This window comes from Rhineura floridana, chromosome 6 (genome assembly GCF_030035675.1).
Source record: "Rhineura floridana isolate rRhiFlo1 chromosome 6, rRhiFlo1.hap2, whole genome shotgun sequence".
NCBI lineage: Eukaryota > Metazoa > Chordata > Lepidosauria > Squamata > Rhineuridae > Rhineura > Rhineura floridana.
In genome coordinates, this window is record NC_084485.1 from 20,640,142 (window position 1) to 20,663,207 (window position 23,066).

General features: G+C 41.8%; 1 pseudogene; it reads right to left on the bottom strand.

Moving 5' to 3' along the window:
* Positions 1–20,662: 20,662 nt before the first annotated feature.
* LOC133388249 (5S ribosomal RNA) lies at positions 20,663–20,781 on the bottom strand (annotated as a pseudogene).
* Positions 20,782–23,066: the final 2,285 nt, after the last annotated feature.

Below are 23,066 nucleotides of genomic sequence, written 5' to 3' on the forward strand. Positions count from 1 at the left end.
TTCCAGCTCTACCTGGAGATCCTGGTTTAATGGGCCCAGCCTTATGTAGGCTTAATATTATTTAATATTTGCTTAATACTGCTGTTATTGCTTACATAGAATGTTAATTTAATAATATCCATAGCCTGTCTGTTATACTGTATTCATAAACTGAAGGGTCCCCCCCCAGGTGTAAGGTAGTGAAGATAATCAGCTAACAGAATACATGAAGATGATACTTCTGGGAGGGGAGCCAACACTTGCATACTGTTTGTAAACACATGATAACAGTCCAGGCACTGGATGGAATGCCATATAAGTCAGTATTGTGGTGACCTTTGAGGCAGGGGTCGCAGCAGAAGCAAGAATCATGATAAGGCCATGATAAGACGCCCCCTCACTGATTAGAAAATGTGTAAAAAGTCAAGCCACTTGATGTACTGGACCCATTTCATCAGAGATGTGGTCGAAGATGTATGCCATCCATGTCATCTGGTGGGTGGGGTGTATTTTTGTATGTATTTCCATCTATTTTGTGTCTTTGGCTCTGTAGCAAGATTTTGACTCTGATTTGGACTCTGTCCATTCATAAATGGTAACCTAAGTAAGTTTGTACCTTCAAGGTCTTATACTTTGTGATGTTAAGTGAGTGTATACATCAACTTCTTTTAATACTGAATTTGTGTTTTTTTCTGTTTTTTATATGACAGCTACAGCCATTCAGAGTGCATTTAATGGTTGCAGTGTGCATGATATGAATAAATAGCATATTATAAGAATATTTTGCCGTCTGATACCTGACTCCCCAATTAAATATTTCTGATACTTCCCAAGACCCATGACTCCTTGGGTAGGGTCTCCAACCATTACTTCCACCTACTCAGATGACTGCTGTTGGAAACCTTCGAGCTTACGTAAGCTAACATCTAACATATAAGGACTCTGAGGAGATATGGATAAGGGGAGAAAGCAAGATCCCTCGATCCTGTGCATTTACAAGAAGGGGTCTGGCCTTGCTAGTTTCACTGGGGATTGAAGCTTGGACTTTCTGCATGCAAAGCAAATGCTCTAGTTGAGTGGCTTACAGACCAGACTCTGCTTGACCTAGAAGCTGACTAGATCTGCAAGCCTAAGGTTGATCTCCTGCTCTGCAGGAGATGTAGCAGTGCTATTGATGATAGCATTGTCCTCATTATCAAAAGTGGATTCCTTTTGTATGTGGTTTGTGCTCTAAGGCTAAAATCCTATACATACTTATCCAGTAAGGGAGTAAATCCCATTTAACTCAGTAGGACTCAGTCTGGGTGAGACATGCACAGGATTGTGCTGCACATCTTCTTTGTAAGGAAGAAGATTACAATAATATATATTTTTGGGGAACAGCTAAGCCTCCTGTCCTGGAAGTACAGAGAAAAAAAAGGTTATCTTTGAAGCAAAGCACTCTTCACTTCAACCATGATAAAGTTCAAGAACTTTGTATCAAAATTCCATCAGCATTGCAATTGCCAGTTAAGCTGACAAGCTACCTTTTGAATCTTTTATTAACACATGAACTGATTAATCATACATGTCAATGCATACCTTGCATACTAGTATAGCAAAGTTTGGTATTTAGTGATATTGCAAAACCTCACTCAGAAGGTTTGATTGCTTAGAGGTCAAATTCAACAGGATATGTTTTATGCTGTATGTTTTAATTTTAGTAACTTTTCAATGGGAGAAGGGGAGTTCAGAAAAGTTCCTGAGCACTATGTACTTTTGTGGAATTGGTAACAGAATCAGATCTTTGCTCTGTCTGTTGCACAAGAAAGATCAATAGAGCGTCCATGTGACATACACACTAATCCCTGTGGAAAGACCAGACGAATGATGAATATTGTTTTTCCTTTTTTCTGTTGTGCTTTTGTACTACACAAGGTCATTTGTGTTGAAGTTTGGTAGGACTATATTGTATTTCTGTGTCATTTTTTATTATTTTCTTGATTAAAAAAATACAAATCAATGCATTGTGACTCTAAAACAGCCTTCACTAACATGGTGTCCTCAAGATGTTTTGGACTATAACTTCTGTTCTGGCTGGGGTTGATGGGAGTTGCGGTCCAAAGCATCTGGAGAGCACCAGGTTGGCAAAGTCTACCCTAAAACATAATTTTGCACTCAGTATTTAATTGCCATTTTAACTTCTTTTTATCATGGAAAAACCCAGAGAGTTGTTTCTCCTCCTCCTCCTCCATTATTATTACTACTACTACTATTGCTACTGCTACTGCTACTACTACTACTACTACTACTACTACAGCTACTACTACACCATGGTGCTTAACAGAGTATTGTTTCACCGATGACAAGTGCTTAGATTCCATTATAGCCTTGTTTCAGAAAGTCCATTGGCCTTTTTTTAGTGGAGTCCCAACCACTATATTCTTAATGTCATCAAAATGACTTCTTCCTCAAACTTTCCCTAGTATGCACAAATTGCCTTTATATTGGGGTGTCCAGCACACTCCCTTCACATTTCTACCGTTCATGCTTAGCAGATTTCAACAAGTCTGCCTGACTCTATGTGTAGAACCGTATAGTTTGAAGTAGTGACAAACAGAAAGCACATGCTTATTACAAGACTACATTACACAACTCCTGAGCAGCTCTTATATCATCTGACTTTAAAAAAAACAAACCTGTGGTGTCTTGTGCTGTTGCTCTGTGTGTCTGTGTGGGCTGTGGGTATGTGTAGGTGGTTTGGAAAGTTAGGTAGGGCTGAATGAGAATCCTAGCTGCTGGAGGATTTGCTACACTTATTTGTCTATTTATTTAATACATTTCTACCTAGCCTTTCAGTCAGGGACTTTGCAAGGTGGTTTACCCTGAAAGAATTTAAAACAATCCTAAGAAAAACAAATTAAGGCTCCAATGCTATGCACACTTTGTTGCGAGTAAGTTCCACACTGAACATAGCAGGAATTTTTCTGAAGTAATAAAGTTGACAGTGAGGACATTGAACTTGTCAATAATTATCAATACCTTGGCACAGTCATTAACAAAAATGGAGACAGTAGTCAAGAAATCAGAAGAAGGCTAGGACTGGGGAGGGCAGCTATGAGAGAACTAGAAAAGGTCCTCAAATGCAAAGATGTGTCACTGAACACTAAAGTCAGGATCATTCAGACCATGGTATTCCCAATCTCTATGTATGGATGTGAAAGCTGGAAAGTGAAAAAAGCGGATAAGAGAAAAATCCACTCATTTGAAATGTGGTGTTGGAGGAGAGCTTTGTGCATACCATTGCCTGGGAAAAAGACAAATAACTGGGTGTTAGAACAAATTAAACCAGAACTATCATTAGAAGCTAAAATGATGAAACTGAGGTTATCATACTTTGGACACATAATGAGAAGACATGATTCACTAGAAAAGACAATAATGCTGGGAAAAACAGAAGGGCGTAGAAAAAGAGGAAGGCCAAACAAGAGATGGATTGATTCCATAAAGGAAGCCACAGACCTGAACTTACAAGATCTGAACAGGGTGGTTTACAGCAGATGCTATTGGAGGTCACTGACTAATAGGATCACCATAAGTCAAAATCGACTTGAAGGCACATAACAACAACAAGAATGGGTAGGATTTCCCTGCACACACACACACACACACACACACAGAGAGAGAGAGAGAGAGAGAGAGAGTATGGTACATTAAGGTGAATGGGCAGTGTCCCACCATCCTAATCCTACCCTCAACCAGACTAACCTGCATGCCTTCTTACATCCAGTTGAGGAGGTGGCACAGTCTGCCAGCTTCCTTCTCCTTAGACTCAGTGTTGTCCTGACTCAGCAGGGAGGAAAATGGGGACAAAACTAGAATTGGTTCTGCTTGTCATTGGTTCTGCCTGTCATTGGCTCAGGCTCCACCTATTGTTAGCCTCCCTGCCTTCCACCCCACCAGTCCCAGTGGGCACCAGTCACCACGGCTCCCTTGAAATGGCATTCTGCAGTTTTGGTTGAGTAACTGAAAAAGCTCTGTCCTACTTCTGACATTAGATGGTAAAATATTTGCTTATAACAGATAGTGCTGTGCTTAAAGAACTTAAAGGCTAGAAATAGGCAATGGGCTAGTTCACACATCACACTCAGCCAAACCATGACTTAACTGCAGACATGCAGGCTCTGAAAGAGGAACTTGTGACCGCTTCATTCCTCCTTTGTCATTTTGCTGTTATGCTGCACTGAGCTAAACAATAATTTGGCTTACTCTGATGTGTGAACCCAGACCCCTGGCTGTGTTCAGATGTCATTATAATTATTATGATGGGAATTAGCCTAGGAGAACTCTGGGCTTCCCTCTCTTCCTCTGGTATGCTCCCAAGAAGGAGTTTGGAATCAGTTTCCCTTCTGTTTATTAATTGCAGCTTGTTGTGTCATCTGAACTTGACAAACTGTGGCTAATCCTAACTACTGTTTGAAACAAGCCAACTTCAAAACGTGGGTTATAAAGTTGGCTTGTTTCAGCAAACTCTAATTAAGATTAACCACAGACATAACTGGAATCAGAAGTGAGAGCTTCTGATCATCTCCTCACAGCCATGCTGGAGAAAGAAGTGAAGGAACATGTGGATCTGAGGCTCACTCAGGCATATTCATGTCATGAGAAGCCATGGTTTATCATGATGCTGAAACCCAGCCATTGCATTTTTAAGGGCAGAGCTGTAAGATATAAGAAAAGTATATTAGCATCTGAAGTCCTGCTTTTCCCAACTGGTACTCTCCAGATATTTCTGACTACAACTTCCATCTGCCCCAGCCAGCATTGCCAATGGTCAGGGATGATGGGAGTTGTAGTCCAAAACCACTGGAAGGCATCCGGTTGGGGAAGACTACCATAGTTTATTGTGATGTCCAAATGCAGCCAATAGTTTTAAGAGAGCTGACATGAAAAGAGATATTACTTCCCATAGCGTGGGCACTAGAGATGTGGGAGAAATTCAATTTAGATCACATTTAAAGCTGAATTGATCAAATTTGCACTTTCCGAAACAACATGAGAACCGAAACACAGCCATCTTTTGAAATTTGCACTTATCTGAATATTGCAATGCAGTTCTCCAACTAAGCAACTTTTGCAAAAATGTATGTGTTAGGAGAAAGTGTGCATAAGAATGAATTTATTAGTGAAAATAACATACAAAATGCTTTGCATTAGAAGAAATGGCTTGCAAAAATGTGTATATTAATCAAAGCTACATACAAAAATGTGGTCAGTAGGAGAAATTCTCATTAAAATGCTGGAGAATTTTCATGAGGATTTTAAAAAAAATATTTGCAAACTGCTGCAGGAATGTGGAGAATCGAATTCAAGAATGGAAGAATGAGAAACTGAGAGAACCAGAACTGACAGATCCTTCCATCCCTAGTGGGCACACAGATTTCTTTTTGCCCTGCTGTTGCCACTGGCCAAACAAATCTGTGAAAACATGCAAAATCAGTTTACCAGTGCAAAAATGAAATGGGTGGGCAGCACACTACAAACAGGGGTCTATCTTTCAAACTGCCTTCAACCTCCTGAGGGAAAAATGTGCCACTCTAGCCAAAGCCTATGCTGTATTCAATTCTGTTTTTACATAAGAACATATGAACTGCTTTGCTGGATTGAATGAAAGATCACTCTAGTCTAGCATTCTGCTTCCAGCAGCAGCAACCAGCCAGCCAAGCCAGCCAGCCAGCCAGTTTCCTTTCCATAGAGTTTAAGAACATAAGAACATAAGAAGAGCCTGCTGGATCAGGCCAGTGGCCCATCTAGTCCAGCATCCTGTTCTCACAGTGGCCAACCAGGTGCCTGCACTGCACTGTTTAGATTCTTCTCTGCAGTCTCTTGGCAGTAACATTTAACTATAGGGGGACAGGACAGTATTTTCTTTACGTTCACTCTCTACTTCAAACACTGTTTTTCCCCAGGAATGATGATAAGGGTTGATGCTCAGCTACTTAATATCTGTGACTTGCAAAATGCAGTGCAGGCAGAGCCAGTTAATATCATATCTCTGTTTTGAAGCAGAAAGAAAGAGGCTTTTAAGTGCTTTTACATGTACAAAGCATAAGAGGGGTGGGGTTTAGAGTAAAATAACACTGAGTATTATCACAACTTCCTTGCCCCCAAATATGCTTTCTGAAATAATCTGTACATTTTAAGTTTCCCACAGTGATAAACTTTAAGTTTTTAAAACAACACAAACATTTACCTTGGCTAGCAGCCTGGTATAAAGAATAAAAATTATCAGCACAGCTAAATGACTTTAAAAGACAAGGTATTCTCTCTGAGGGGAAGCATAGAATGTAGAAGTGATCTGTGCAGGCGTCATCCTTTTCACAGGAGGCCAGCAAAAACAAACCAGTCCAGCTGGGTATCTCTCTGACAGCGATTTCTTTCTTCACCTGTCCATTATCTCAATCGGATGCTCATGTTCTTCACAATTAAATATTTGTTTATGTCCTGTTGCATTGGCTGCAACGACATGACATGTAAGGTGTGGTGTCCAGACATTAAAAGGGAATGGTTGTCTCTGGACTAGGGATGGATGAGAATTTAGATTCAGTTCCCAAAGGACCAAAGAAAATGTGTCTGTGGCTCTGATGGAGCGGAAGATCTCCCGCATATTATACTATATTGCCCAATCTATCAGAACCCGAGAGTAAATTTTTTGCAGAAATGGCTTGATTCCCGCGAGATCCTTACGGATGAGGAAAAAATATTATCTTTATTATCTGATTTAAATCATGAGATAACACATAAGGTATCCCTCTTTGCTCTGGCGGCTCAGAAATTAAGAGCCATCTTTGTCTTAGGCAGCTAACTAATTTATCTAAATTAAATTTAATCAAATTAATTAATAATTTTAACTGTTCTACTATGTCAATCCCGAGTTTTATTCTAGTATTGCACATTGTACTTGTGTTGGCAAATTAACCAACAATTTTAACCAATCTATTATGATAATATTGTGTTATATTCTCGCATTGCATATTGTATTTGTGTTGGCCTATGGCCCTACAATAAAATTGAACTATGATTCAGTTCGCATTTCAAGCAGAATTTATCAAATTCTCACTTTCCGAAACAATATAAGAACCAAAACACAGCCATCCTTTGCAATTCGCATTTATTAGAATTTTGAGATGCAGTTCCCTAACTAAACAATATTTATAAAAATTCACATATTAGGGGAAAGTGTGCATAAAAATGAACATATGAGTGAAAAAAACATGCAAAAAGGCATGATGTGGTGAGAAATGGCTTGCAAAAATGTGTACCTTTGTCAAAACTGCCTACAAAAACTTGTTCATTTGAAGAAATTCGTACTAAAATGGTGGAGAACTTTCATGAGGATTTTTTTTAAAAAAAAATTGCAGGTTGCTGCAGAAATGTAGAGGATTGAATTTAATATTAGAAAAGTGAATAATAATAATGAATAAGACTTTTATTGTTCATAGCCATTGGCCGTCACAACACAGTGCATATACAAAAGGTATAAAACTTAAAGGTAAACACAAATGAGTCGCTTTGAAAAGGAAGCAACAATCAGACATACAAGATAAAAGGACATTTCAGGTAAAATTATCTAAATAATGGGACGTCCACCAACCCTGGTCTGAAAGATACTAAAGTCCAGATCAGGCTGGATCATCCATTAGATGTTTTTGGTGTCTAGCTCTTATTTTCCCTGCAGCTAACGCAAACGTTGCCACTTGAGTGGTTATGAATATATCATTGCCAACAAGTAGATTGCATGTTTGTTCCACAGGAGATCTATTTAGCAGGGGATGCAAAATCACAGAAAGTAATTTCACCCTAGGGGATCTGTATAAAGGGCATCTTAATAAATAATGAGCAATATCCTCAACTTCGCCAGATTGACAAATGCAAAGTCTTTGTTGAACTGGGACATTAGCATATCTCCCATCCCTAAAGGCCGAGGGCATCGACTGAAAACGTAAAGCAGTAAAACATTTCCTCATACACGAAGCTGTAAGAAAAGCAAAGTATTGTTCCATGCCAAAGGTCGTTTTATAAAGGGGGAACCAGGCAGAGAATGACGTTTAAGTGACTGAATAAAGTTCCCACCTTTTAGTATATATATAAAAAAATTCTTTGAGAAGCTGTTTCGCTTGCGCTGAGGGGTGTGAAGGTAAAATCTCTATATTAATCCCGTAAACAGACAGAATCGGTTTAATGAGCTTTATCCAACAACGACGAAATGGGGTCTGAAGTTATTCTAGGAGGCATTTCTTAGGGAGGCGGGAAACACTCATACAGGCAAGAAAAGTGAGAAACTGACAGAACCGAAATTGACAGATCTTTCCATCCCTACTCTGGACATAAAATACATGGTGGAGGTCAGACATATTTTGCCATGCTCATTTCTTATAACTCATTTGCAGTCCAATCCCTATGGGAGCTTGCTCAGAAGTATTTTCCAATGCGTCCAATGGGCCTTATTCCCAAGTAAGTACCTGTAGCACTGTAGTCATACAGTGGCACATCTATGCGTGTTTACGCAGATGTCAGCCTGCCATTCACATGTGGGATGGAGGGTCCTGGGGCACTTAGGTCCGGCAGAACAGGATACTGGATCAGATGCGCCTTTGGTGTTATCCAGTGAAACTCTCCTTATGTTCTTAGACCCTTAGTGAAGATGATGATGGTGACGACAATTTTTCTGTTGGGATTGCATGTGAAAGTGTGAACTCTTTCAGAAACTGGCGTCCCATTCAAAGGTTGGTTGTATCTATACAGAACATGGCTGTGGTGGAATCTCTTCCTTTAATGGCCAGAAGCCTATCAGTTTGAAACAGAAAGTTTAAACACATTTCTCCTCCTTGTTATTAGCACAGGCTGTGGAAAGGAGGTGGGGCCGTGGGGAGAAGCCATAAAGTTCCAAGCTCTGTCGTGCTGAATTCCTTGGCAGCTTCCAAAAGGCGCCTGGGAACCGGGGCGAAAGCTTCCAATATCAGATAATGACTGATATACAGCATGTGTGTCACTCTGCGTGTTTGAAAGTAAAATGCTGGGTGGCTATAAAATGGGTTTACTAGACAGTAAATAACTTCCCAAATAGGCGATGTGAGCGTATTCAAACACCCCTTTTCTTTTTCTTCCGTCTCTCCTCCCCCCATCCCCTTTTAAAAAGAAATCATTACTCTTCTCGCACCAATAAAAAAACAGAGAAAATCAAGAAATGGAGCTAGTATGGTGAACCAACACAGCTTTCATATGATTGCCAGCTTTAGCTTTGAAAGCGGTCTCTGTGCCTTTAAAGAGAGAAATAAATCAGTAGCTGAAGGCTCCTATAGCAGCCCCTTCACCAACCTGGTAACCTCCAATTGTGGTGGACAACAGCTCCAGTCAGACACACACACACAACCAAGCCAGCCTTGCTGGATAGGATTGGTGGGTGTTGTGTGCTTCAGTTTCAGCTTCCCATAGGCATCTGATTGGCCACCGTGGAGGAAGAATGCTAGACGAGATAGGCCCTTGGGCTGATCCAGCGGGGCTCTTCTTATGTTCTTATGCATGAGAGTTAATGTTAAAGACCCTGAACAGGTTAAGTCCATAAACAGCACTTTCTTCCATCTTTTCCCCCTTATGCTTTGAGATTTGCAAAGGGGGGCTTGGTTGTCATTCCGTTTTTTGCCCCAGGATGTGCAATAATAGCCATCAGAAATGGTAGCAGTCCATCTCTGGAACTCCCTTCTAGAAGAGTCTCCTTCAAAGGCTGCAAACCTGTGCACATTTACTTCCAAATAAACCCGCACAGGATAGGGCTCCACAACTTGCATTTTAAAAAGTGTTTTGAGAAGGCTGAGAGTCAGGGCGAGTGAGAGTAGTCTCTAAAGTTTATGTGTTTATTGTTTTAAATTGTTTAATACAATGTAAGGAATTTTAAACAGAATTTTATTTTCACTTTCTTATTATGTTAGCTACTTTGGGAGCCCAGTTTAGGCTGCTGGGGTTAAGCAGTGGTATAGTAATGCACTAATAAATAAATTACAGAAGCACAATCCGTTCTAGCTCCCTTTATTGCACATCGCGGGGAATATTCATATTGCAATGCAATGCAATAAAATACACTTTAATTAAGTGAGAGCTTGATGAGTACTCCTTTTCCTCCCATCCTCAGAGTCTTTTCTGTGGGACATCACACTTCATTTCTTTTCTGGTTTTTATTTCTTCTCTTTTACTTCCAGTATTTGTAGGCCTCTCTATAACATAAGGTTGTTAGGTCTGTGTTCCACCATAAAATAGAACAAGTCAAAATTCAATAACTATAATAATGATGATGATGATGATGATGATTATAATGATGATGATGATGATAAAATGTGCAGCATAGACTCTGGAAATCAGACAAGAAAAGTGGGTAAAACAGGTTTAACCAGCATATAAAACAGATTTTTAGAGGTATTGGAAAATAAAAAACTGCCCATCAAATGAAATGAAACAGGTAACCAACTGAGAGGGCCTTTTTGGTAGTGGCACTCCAGTTACAGAACAGCCTTCCCAGGGAAGCTTGCCAGGCCCCATTTTCAAGTCTTCTCAGGGCCAGGTTCACCCAAAGCCTTTTAAATAACTTATGTAGCTTGGTCCTCACAGTTTTTAAATCTGTGTTCTTAACTTTGGGCCTGCAGTGAGCTTATGGGTGGAATCAAAGTTGTGCAAGTGGAATTCTGCTTGGGCAATGGGATTTATTTTTCCTCTTCTCTCCACTGTGTGATCCATTGTGCTGCCTCCCATATATGTCCTGGAGAGTGCCTCAATCCTTTGCAACAGATTTGGGGGGCTGTAGGGAAGGAGGAAAGGAAAGGGAAATGTCCATGCCACTCATACATGGATAGTGTTGATACAATCCTTTATTTTTTCTTGTATCCATATAGCTTTCGATTTTATGGTTTTATACCTTATTTTTTATTTGAATTGGGTTTCCCCCCCCCCTTATTTACAGTAAGGTCCCCAGGAAGGTGTATGTTATGAGGTGCCAAATGAATTCTGTAAAGTAATTAATTAAGAGATGTTCTCCGCTGCTGTGTGCTGAAATGTCAAAAAAATTAGGCACCAGGCAGGTCTCTCTGGGGAGGTCATTCCATAACTACTGCCGCTACTGTCAGTAGTGGGACCAGTGGCCACTACTAAAATGTCCATTCCACCAGTAGCCTCCCACCATCTCACACTAGGGATGTGCTAAAATTCCACCCAATTTGGATTTGGTACTGAATTTTCCATTAATTTGCTGATTCTCAATCACTGAGGATAGGATTTTAATGTAGCGAATTTCCACAACTATTTTTGAAAATGGACTTTTAAAAAATCCATCTCTAAAGCATCAGTTGTAAAACTGATAATTTATTGATATTTCCTTCAAAATATCAATATTTCTTTTTAAAATATCGATATTAACAATTGATGTTTTTTCTGAGCTGTAAAAACCCAGATCAGTAAAAGCAGCAGCTAGCGGATACAGAATGAACTCAAGCTGATGCCAACCTGAATGCTTTCAAACCGGCACTGGCCAATGGATCCCATCTCTATCTCACACACAACCAATAGCTTTCAGTAGATCTATCCTCCACAAATAGAACTGTCCTGCAGGATGCAGAAGAGCAGGGTCGGTGCCAGGCATGCCTGGGCCCTTGGGCACCAGCCTGCCTCGGGTCCACAGCACTGGAGTACAACCCCTTGCTCATCCTACCTACCTCTATTGTTCCTGTAAGTGACATACGTGCATGCCTGCCATCAACCAAGATGGCAGTGGGGCGTCTGTCCCTTAGGGAAGCCTCTGCCTCCATCTTACTTGATGGCAGCGGGGGCATCAGCCCCTTAGGGAAACCTCTGCTGCCATCTTGGTTGATGGCAGGCATGCACATGCCGTGTGCACGTCATGTACAGGAGTGACAGGTAGGTGGGGCATGTGTGGCTCACACTAACTGTATGGGAGGGAAGGTGTCTTGGAGCTCCCTCTCCACAATCTGCAGCAGGGTTGGGAGCCAATGCTGCCACAGATCACAGAATGGGTGTGTTACCCTCCCACCCTAAGGAGGGGCCCATCAGGGGCCCTTAGCCAGAACCCAACCTGACTGCTAACAGATGCCAGCCCTGTAGAAGAGAGAAGCCTTCTGATAGGAGGTAGGTGGGGGTGACTTCATGATAACGGCCTGTGTGCTCAACATTTGGCACCTGTAATCATAGGGAAGAAATCTGTTTCACCACCTGAGCAAGTGATGCCAAATAATTGATGGTGGGGAAAACTTTTATTTGTTACATTCCTGTGATTTCAGCTGCCATTTAAAGCCTCAGAAGCACGGCCAATAAAGAGGTGGACACCCCCCCCACATCTCAGATTTCATTTTTTAAAAATTAATTCTCCAGTCCTCATATTTCTGTAGTTCCATTGTCATGGACAGACCACTACCTGGTTGGGTTTAGACTCACTGGGACTCGGAACCTCTGCAGGGATGGGGGACCGATTAGGATGGCCTGCCCCAGGAGGCTGATGGATCCGGATGGTTTCCTTATGGCTCTTGGGGATTTTCCTGTCACCTCGGCAGGCGATTCTGTCGAAGCTCTGGTTGACTTCTGGAATGGGGAAATGGCCAGGGCGGTGGACACGATCACTCCTGAGCGTCCCCTCTCACAAAGTGGAGCCAGACCAGCCCCCTGGTTTACCAAGGAGCTGGCGGTGATGAAACGAATGAGACGGAGACTAGAGCGACGTTGGCGGAAGACTCGGAGCGAGTCTGATCGAACACGGGCTAGAGCCTATTTGAAGGCCTACTCCGTGGCAGTACGGGCAGCAAAGAAAGCATTCTTTTCTGCCACTATTGTGTCTGTAGGGAGCCGTCCAGCGGAGCTGTTTCGAGTGGTCAGAGGCCTTTTACATCTTCGCACCCGTAGGGATAATATAGACCATTCAACAGACCGCTGCCAAGAATTTGCACGGCACTTTGCAGATAAAATCACTCAGATTCGTTCCGACTTGGATGCTATAGTTGATACAGTCTCAGTGGATGTAACTTTGCCTCCTGCCTGTCCAATAATAATGGATTATTTTCAATTTGTACAGCCTGAGGATGTGGACAGGATCCTTGGAGAGGTGAGAGCCACCACATGTCTTCTAGACCCCTGCCCTTCCTGGCTCATTAAATGCGCCAGAGAGGGACTGGCTGAGTGGGTGAAGGGAGTGATCAATGCCTCCTTACAACAAGGCAGAGTTCCAGTGTGTCTAAAGGAGGCAGTTGTAAGGCCTTTGTTGAAAAAGCCCTCTCCGGATCCCTCCATAATGGACAATTATCGGCCAGTGTCCAATATCCCATTTTTGGGAAAGGTAATAGAGCATGTGATGGCCTCCCAGCTCCAGGGATTCCTGGATGAAACAGATTATCTAGATCCATTTCAGTCTGGTTTCAGGCCTGGTTATGGGACGGAGACGGCTTTGGTCACCTTGGTGGATGACCTACGCAGAGAACTGGACAGGGGGAGTGTGTCCTTGTTGGTTCTGCTGGACCTCTCAGCGGCTTTCGATACCATCAACCATGGTATCCTTCTGGGCTGCCTTGCTGGGATGGGACTTGGGGGCACTGTTTTACAGTGGCTCCGTTCCTTCCTGGAGGGACGAACCAAGAAAGTGGTGCTGGGGGATTCCTGTTCGACTCCTTGGCCATTGGCCTGTGGGGTCCCTCAGGGTTCAGTTTTGTCCCCCATGTTATTTAACATTTATATGAAACCGCTGGGAGAGGTTGTCCAGGGGTTTGGGGTTCGGTGCCATCAATATGCTGATGACACCCAACTCTACGTCTCCTTTCCACCTAACTCCAAGGAAGCTGTCTTGGTTTTAAACCGGTGTCTGTCAGCAGTGGTGGACTGGATGAGGGCGAACAAATTGAAGCTTAATCCAGACAAGACAGAGGTGCTCCTGGTCAGTTGAAAGGCAAATCAGGGAATAGGGATTCAGCCTGTGCTGGATGGGGTTACACTCCCCCTGAAGACGCAGGTTCACAGTTTGGGTGTGCTCCTGGACTCAGCTTTAAATTTGGAGCCCCAGGTTTCTGCGGTGGCCAGGAGTGCTTTTGCACAATTAAGATTAGTGCGCCAACTGTGCCCGTTCCTTGAGCCGTCTGATCTGGCCACGGTGACACATGCCTTAGTTACATCCCGCTTACATTACTGTAACGCGCTCTACGTGGGGCTGCCTCTGAAGACTGTTCGGAAACTTCAGTTGGTGCAACGTGCTGCAGCCAGAATGTTAACTGGGGCTGGTTACAGGGACCATACGACTCCCCTGTTACAAAAGCTCCACTGGTTGCCACTCTGTTTCCGGACACAATTCAAAGTGCTGGTGATGACCTATAAAGCCCTATATGGCTTAGGTCCAGTCTATCTGTCAGACTGTATCTCCTTATATGAGCCTGCCCGGGCCCTGAGATCCTCAGGAGAGGCCCTTCTCTCGATACCTACGTCCTCACAAGCACGACTAGTGGGGACGCGAGATAGGGCCTTTTCGGTGGCTGCCCCGAGGCTTTGGAACTCCCTTCCTAGGGAAGCAAGAATGGCCCCCTCCTTGCAGTCCTTCCGTCGGCAAGCAAAGACTTTTTTATTCGAACAAGCCTTTGGAAGTGAAAGCTGTTCAGGACAGGACTTGAAGGGTGCTGCATTGCTATTGTCTAACTGTATTATTTTAAACTGAGTTTGAATTATTTTAACTGTATGTATGAATGGTTTTAATACTGTAAATTGTTTAATTTGATTTTAATCTAGACTTGTATGTTTTTAATTATATGTGTGCTTTTATCTGGAAGCGCCCGTGAGTTCCAGTTTTGGAAAAAGGGCGGGGTAAAAAAAAAAGATAATAATAATAATAATAATAATAATAATAATAATAATAATAATAATATTTCCTGCTATTGCCTACCACTTCCTTCTTGAACAGCATGCCTTGCAAACTGTTTCCCCTAACCATGCCCACCTGCTTCAAACCTGATGACATATGTCACTAGGGATGGACAAGAAATTCATTTTAGTTCACATTTCAAGCGGAATCTATCAAACCCACATATTCCAAAACATTAGGATAACCGAAACATGGCCATCCTTTGAAATTTGCACTTATCCAGATTTTGTGATGCAGTTCTCCAGCTGAACAATGTTTACAAAAATGCATAGATTAGGGGGAAATGTGCATAAAAATGAATATGTTTGTGAAAATAACATACAAAAATGCATTATATTAGGAGAAATTGCTTGTAAAAATGCACACAGAAAACTGCATACAAAAATGTGTTTATTAGGAGAAATTCGCACTAAAATGCGGAAGAATTTTCATGAGGATTTTTAAAAACAAAGTTCGCAAATTGCTGCACAAATGTGGGCAACTGAATTTTAGTGTGGAAAATGAGAAACTGGGAGAACTGAAATCGATGCAGCTGCCAATGAACCACTGGGAGCCTTAAAGATGTACTGCCGATTATGCATTGCCAAGGGAGGCTTCCTGTCACCGTCAGCTGGCAGTGGGAGGAACGTGCTGGGATTGGCTGTTCTACTGAGTTCTGTAGTGCAGCTGATCCTGGCAGAAAGTGGAGCCTGAAGTCAGTGCTTATCAGCTGATAGGCACTGCCTTCAAGCTTAACATTCTGCAGGGATCAGCTGTGCTACTGAGCTCTCTAGATATATTAGCAACATTCCTTTCCTTCAGGCTGTATTCAAAGGTGCTTCACTTAATATATTTGAAAAGAGATGGAAAGACTTTGGGATCTGGACTGAACATATGCCTGTAATGCAGGAGTGGTGTAATGCAAAAGAGGCGCTTTTGCTTTCCCTATGGTAGGGAGATGTTGCTGAACTGCAACTCACATCAGCCCCAGCAATGGTTGTAGTTTAGCAACATCTGGAGGGCCAAAGGTTCCCCATACCTGGTGTTTTTTTCATTGTGTCCAAGGGCACCACCCGCCCATATATCCAGTGTTTGTCTTATGTATAAAAGTGTCACAACCTGATACCCTGACAAGTGATAAATCCAAATTTCAGAACAATTTATTCAATCTGGTGCTTATCTAAAATTTCCTTCCTTTCAGGGAACAGTCCTTTTAATTATATTTTTTAAAGATCTCATTTTAAAGAAAAATGCAGTAAATAGTCTTGTTCTGGGCTCTTTGCCTTTCTTAGACTCTGACGTAAGGAGGCTATAAATTCTATAAAAGGCAGGGAGGTAAATCCTTAGCAGAATGTTCAGAGAATTAGCCACTTAACTCCCATTAGCATTAATGGGAATGGAATATTTATTTACACCACAGCACATAAATCATGACCTTGTAACTTCTACAGTTTCTTAACTATAATGTTTCCATTGTTCCCTTGGCTCCTGGTTATCCACCTCAAGTATTTACTGGAGGTGTTGGCTTCAAAGAAGTGGAGTGACCCTGTCGAGACTTTGCTCCTTTCCTGTCATTGCAGAAGCTGTAAAAATCCATTCTGATTGTGCTGTGGTGGGGAGCTGTCTGAAGTCGTTGAAGCTTCTTAAACATAGGTCCCACCTGCACTATACACTTTAAAGCAGAATCCTGGGAACTGCAGTTTGCTAAGGGTGCTGAAGTTGTTAGGAGACCCCTGTCTCCCTCACTGAGCTACAATTGCCAGCGTTTCCTGGGATGAGGAATTGTTTGTTAAACTACACTAGGAATTGTAGCTCTGTGAGGGGAATGAGGATCTCTTAACAACTCTCAGCACCATTTACAAAGTACACTTCCCAGGATTCTTTGGGAGAAGCCATGACTTGTTAAAGTGGTATGAAACTGCTTTAAATGTATATTATTGTTGTTGTTGTTGTTTTTATTTTTACCCCACCATCCTTCCAAAACTGGAACTTGCGGACTTCCGGGAAGGGTGACTTAGCCTGTGCCTGCTTTTGAGACGGGCTCCTGCCTCAAAAGAAGCTTATTCAGATATATCAGTCAGTTTTTTCTTTTTTTTTGACTGATTAAACTTCTCCCGGGTAGGGAGAAACGAAGAGATTAACCTCAAAGCCTATTTTTGTTGGGACGACCAGATCTCATTAATTTATGGGACGAGGTCCAGCCGACGAAGGTGGGACGGATTTTCAACAGCAAGCTCTATCTGATAAAGCGAACGTTCACCTTATCTTCTAAGAGAGAACGCACTAACAGGCAAGCACCCTTCTTTCTATATTTTTCTTTTACTTGACTTAAATTGTTGCTGTTTAAAAGAGATTTGCCAGATTGATCGGTTTTTGACATCTCACTGGGGAGCCATAACTTCTCTCTGCTACGCACTAATTAATAGCTTATCTCTGTTTTTGTTGCAAAAAGCTGTCCTGGATTTGCATTCTAAAGATATACACAGAAGAGGGATTTCTATTCCAGATTTTTATTTTTAAGAATATTATATTGTCTGAGACTACTCTCTTTTTGGTCTATTTTATTTTGACGAATCTGTTTTCTGACGACTGCCATTAATTGTTTCGATCCTGGGAACTGCATTTTGTTTACTTAACTATGGAGAGATAAGGCTGTCTGCTCTGTTTATACTGTGATGTCACCAAGTTTGGAGTATTAACCCAATTGTTGCTGAAATAAGAAGTGGTTTTCCTATATTTTTCTTTTAAAATGGCAATTAAGAAAGTGGCTGAGAATCTGGAAGTAACTATGTTTCAGAAAATAATGGATGAGATTGAGATAACGAAACAAAACCTGCGACAGGGTTGTAAGGAGCTGAAAATTGAATTGAGTAAAATGACGCAGGAGATTAAAGATATAGGGGTCCCTGTGAGAGAGGTGACCCTGGAAGGGGTCCCTGTGAGAGAGGAGACCCCGGAGATTGGAACAAACGTGGAACAGGAAAAAGATTTGGAGTCTATGGACTTTAGAAATAAAATCTATTGTTTGGAGACACAGGAGATTAAAGACATAGGGGTCCTTGTGAGAGAGGAGACCCTGGAGACTGGAACAGGGGTCCCTGTGAGAGAGGAGACCCTGGAGACTGGAACAGGGGTCCCTGTGAGAGAGGAGACCCCGGAGATTGGAACAAACGTGGAACAGGAAAAAGATTTGGAGTCTATGGACTTTAGAAATAAAATCTATTGTTTGGAACTCAATGTTATCTCTGAAGAAATTAATGAAGATTCTAGAGATAAAGTTATCAATGGCATGGATAATCTTCTGGACTGGAATGATGTGATGGAGCCCAATATAGAGGAAATCTATGGAATTAACTGCAGCCATGTGACAATGGAAAAACTTTCAAGAGATGACCCAGTGTATTTTGAAAAAAAGAACAGAGATATGATTTTACAGCAGTATTTCAGCAACCTATTCAGAATGGATGGCAAGAAAATATTTGGGATAGAGGTAATTCCCATCAGACTCTTACTATATGACTATGGCTTTGACAGCAAGATTATTATGGAATACTGATAATGGAAGATTGGATACTGAAATTACTGGACTTAACAAGACTACTGAAGATGGAAGATGGAAAATGGAACTAATAGGGATAATAGAACAATGGCTACTGAAATTACTGAACCTAACAGATTCTGATGTGATGGATTAATTGAAATGTTTATTTTGACTATGGTTATGACAATAAGATTATCATAATTAGTAATGAGATGGGTTAATCGATATGCTTATCTGGAAAAAAAAAATTGATAGATATATTTCTTAAAGAATTGAAACCTCTCTTTGACTTTTTGTGGAAAGAATAAAGTAATGTTTATGAGATTTGATGATTAAGTAAGATAACTATTGGAGGAAAGTGATTTTATAATATGACTTAAGAGACAGGATTGTTATATATTATAGACTTATAACTGATCTGATCTTTGACAAATGGGAAGTCAATATTTTACTCTTTATTTTTTATTTTTATTTTTATTTTTATTTTTATTTTTTTTTGTTTAACTATTTTTGATTTTGTTTTTTGTCTTTGAATGTTTTATGATTTTGTCTTGTATGTTTTATGAAAATTTGAATAAAAATTATTGAAAAAAAAAAAAAAAAAAAAAACAAAACTGGAACTTGCGGCGGCTTCCAGATAAAAAATACATATAATTAAAACATACAGAGTCTAGATTAAAATTAAATTAAACTAATTCCAATATTAAAACCATTCATACTTATAGCTGAAAGAGAATCAAAAAACCAGTTTAAAAATGGAGGAATTAGGCATTAGCAATGCAGTTCCCGTCAAGCCCTATCTTTAGTAGCCATCAATACCAAACGCTTGCGGAATAGAAAGGTGAAAATGTACAAAGCTTTCTTACACTGAATCATTCCCAATGTCCATCTAGTCTAATACATTGTACTCTGGCACAACCTCTTTGGCAGAGGTCTTCCGAGTACTGCTAACTGGAAATGCCAGGAACTAAACTAAGGTGGCCCTGGGTTAGGGGAATGCAACTGGATCCAGCTGATGGATCCTTCACCCTCCATAGGCCAAGGTTGACCGAGGTTGACCTGCCAATCACCTGATGTCACAATGATGTCAGGTGGCCAGTTTTCCTTTGCCCATGCAGTTTGAAATCAAACCATGAGGGCAAAGCCCCACACTTTTGCAAGCAGAGCTGATCATGCAGGAACTTGCAAAAAGGAACAAAGCTTTGAAGGCACAGTTGATTAGGTGATTGGTACTGTTGATTAGTACTTGCTTTTAATTTTTAAATTATTATTAAACGGCTTATAAAAAATAAATAGCGCTGAAGCTGTGGAGGCCTGCTGTTGAACTGGTCAATACAGAAGCCTGGGCTGTTGCACCTTTAACCCAGTTCTTTTGTGCTACTACCTTCTGGGGGCTGCAAGTGTCCCTGTTTATCTACGCCAATAAATCAACTGTTGTTTGTTACATGTCAGTGAGATTCCAGGAACCTACCAGGGGTTAATGCAGAGACGGCTAACCCTGAAGAGCCGTCATCGTCTGTCTCCAGTCTGGAGTATGCGTGCATGCTACTGATTTGCAAATTCATTTCAACCATTTTATAAAAGAGAAATAATTAGCAAAAAGAAAAGCACACACCCAGCTCTAACCCAACAATGAACTTAGTTCCCCCCCATGTTTCAATTATTGATAGTTCATTTTATAATGAATTTAAAATGTTATAACGTCGGTATTATTAAAATAAATTATTTATTTGGATTGTCATAGTATATTTTGACCATCAGCTGGCATAAAAATAGTAGCTAACTTTGTTGTTATATGCCTTCAAGTCAATTATGACTTATGGCGACCCTATAAATCTTTATATATACAGTAGGGCCCTACTCATACGGCAGGTTAGGTTCCAGACCCCCACCGGAAAGCGAAAACCGCCAAAAAGCATATCAACTGTAGCACGGGGGTCTGGAACCTAACCCGCTGATCGCACCAGAGGAGGAGAAGATCAAATCTTCCTCTCCTCGGGTGCGATCAGCTCGAGCGGGAGTCTGATCGCATCAGAAGAGCTACAGCCAATCTTCCCCTCCTCCGGCACAATCAGCTGGAGTGCAGGGAGCTCCAGCCCCCCCCTCAGCTGATCGCCCCACTGATGCCGTATTAACGGAACGCTGAAAAGCGGGGCACCGAGAAGCAGGGCCCTACTGTATAGGGTTTTCATGGTGAGAGATATTCAGAGGTGGTTTACTATTGCCTTCCTCTATGCCTATGGCACCCAGTATTCCCAGGCGGTCTCCCATCCAAGTACTAACCAGGCCTGACCCTGCTTAGCTTCAGAGATCAGTTGAGATCTGGCGTGTTCAGGGTAGAATGGCTGTAAGCAGTAGCTAACTTAGGGATCTGCAAAAGCCTTGCAGGGAGCAATTCCCAGGTGCAACATACATGTACAAAATGCCTTTTGTGAATGGCACACAGGATGAATGACCTGCTAAGTAAATGCTAGTGGCAGTGAAGGTAAGAGTTGGCCTCAGTTCACATGTATATGGTAGAGAGGTATTCGTACCCGTGATGCTATTACAAGTGTATTTTTTATACCGACAGTTCAGTAAATTCTTAGGTGCTGTTGAAATAATAGGATTTGTATAAAGGGTTAGACTGAGGTGCGTGTATTTAAGTTTGCACAGATAATTAAGCTCAACTGGGGCACAAGACAGGGGAGGATTAAAGGGGTGTATAGCCGTAGCCTCCCAGGGTAGGGATTTTTGGGGATAGGGGCATTTGCATTTACAGGCATTTAGTTTTTCTGCTTCTGAGGGTGACAGGAATATGACATGTCCTATTTACTGGCTATCATCTGTCTTAGAATTCATAGATAGGACAGAACCCATAAGTAGTACTATAGGATTATAACCAACATTTTTCACTCCAATATTTGATTGGGGTGGAGAGGTTACATTACTTTGGAACGTGTTGCACATCTTTGAACTATGTCTGGGAACTCTTGTTGAATGGTGGTCTACAAATAACCACCACAACAGCAATCCTGAACTCAGCAGGAGGTGGCTTAATCTGGATTTGCACTCATGTCTTGCTTGCGGGCTTCCAGAGACATCTGCTTGGCCACTATGAGAACAGGATGCTGGTCTAGATGGACCAGTGGGCTGATCTAGCAGGGCTCTTCCGTTCTCTGCAAGACTCCTTCACACAGCTTCTTTCAGGCCTGTCCTTTTATGGAATTCTTTCATAGGTTCTCCAAAATGTAGAGCTGAATGTCCCCACAGAGCATTCAATTTGGGCAATATTTTAAGTATCCTTTTTATTTTGAGCGTATTGAAACCGTAGCTTTTATCACAGTTGACCTTATTGCTAATGACACCTGTCAGGTTCCTACAGAGACTGGAATGAGCCCCGTCTCTGGGTTTGTTTTCATAGCTCTAAAAATACAGACAAGGATTCACCAGGAGGTCGTTACACAATATTCTACCATTTGTTGCGGATCCTTTCTCCCTTTGTGAACAAAGAGGCTATTTTCAGTCATTTCACACAAGGGTGCTGAAGTCATGTCTGGACTGGCACAATATGGGGCTAATTCATGTTATATTATCAACATATATGTTAGCCCACAGCATAATAGTAGTCAGATTCTGGTTGGGTGTGGTTGACTGCTCTTGTTTTGTTTTTGTTTTTGCAAAGTATTACCCTGTTCATTCAGATCAAGGATTGGATTTGTCAGTCATCTGCCAAGGTCCGTGCCTTGGCAGGGTGCTCAGTGCCAATCCCCCATGGCTCATTGATCTTGCGACATCTTTTCCTTGCTGTCTGTTCACATGCCCTCCTGAAGCAAGTCAGCAGCCAGCCACAAGAGCAAGAAGAGGAAGTAGCAGACTCCTTGCCTTGTTCCCTCCCTCACCATGGTGGTATGGATTGGGCCCAGAGGGGCAGGTTGGGAGTGCAGGACAGTGCTGAGGAGGAGGTGGAGCTACAGAGGAAGAGCCTCCTGAGGGCATCTTGGCCAAACCCTTGTCTCTTGGCCCCCGCAACCCGCCTCCCGGAACACATATTGATTTATGCCTCATAACTTTGAGGCTGCACTTCTGTAATACACTTTACATTAGTGCTGTGTTGAAATCTGTCCTCCAGTTGTTATTATTATTATTGAATTTATATCCCACCCATAGGAGCCTGGGGGGACAAAAATATCAACAAAAACAAGTGAACAACAGGAAAAAGAGAAGCATTCTAAAAACAGTTAAAAACATTCTAAAACACACAGTTAAAAACATTTTAAAACGCAATCACAGTTAAAAACATTCTTTCAGCAACATATTCTCATATATTGTTACGTGCCCCTCTGGATACATCAGACTATAAATCAAATCAATAAATCAGGGTATACATGGTTACTCCGGAGAGGGAGTCTAGAACAGTATGGGCATGGCGCATAGAGGGGCCATAGATTAGTGGTGGCAGGACCGGCACCAGACTGCCATAGGCCCTTGTGCACCAGACCGCTGCTGGGCCCCCCTCATGCACTTTAATACACCCAGTTGTGCTACCTCTTGCATCGCCACATCAGCACACATTCCTGCCATCACCCAAAAGGGCGGTGAGTGTGTCAACAAGCCCCCGCTGCCATCTTGAGTGATGGTAGGCATGCATGCTGACAT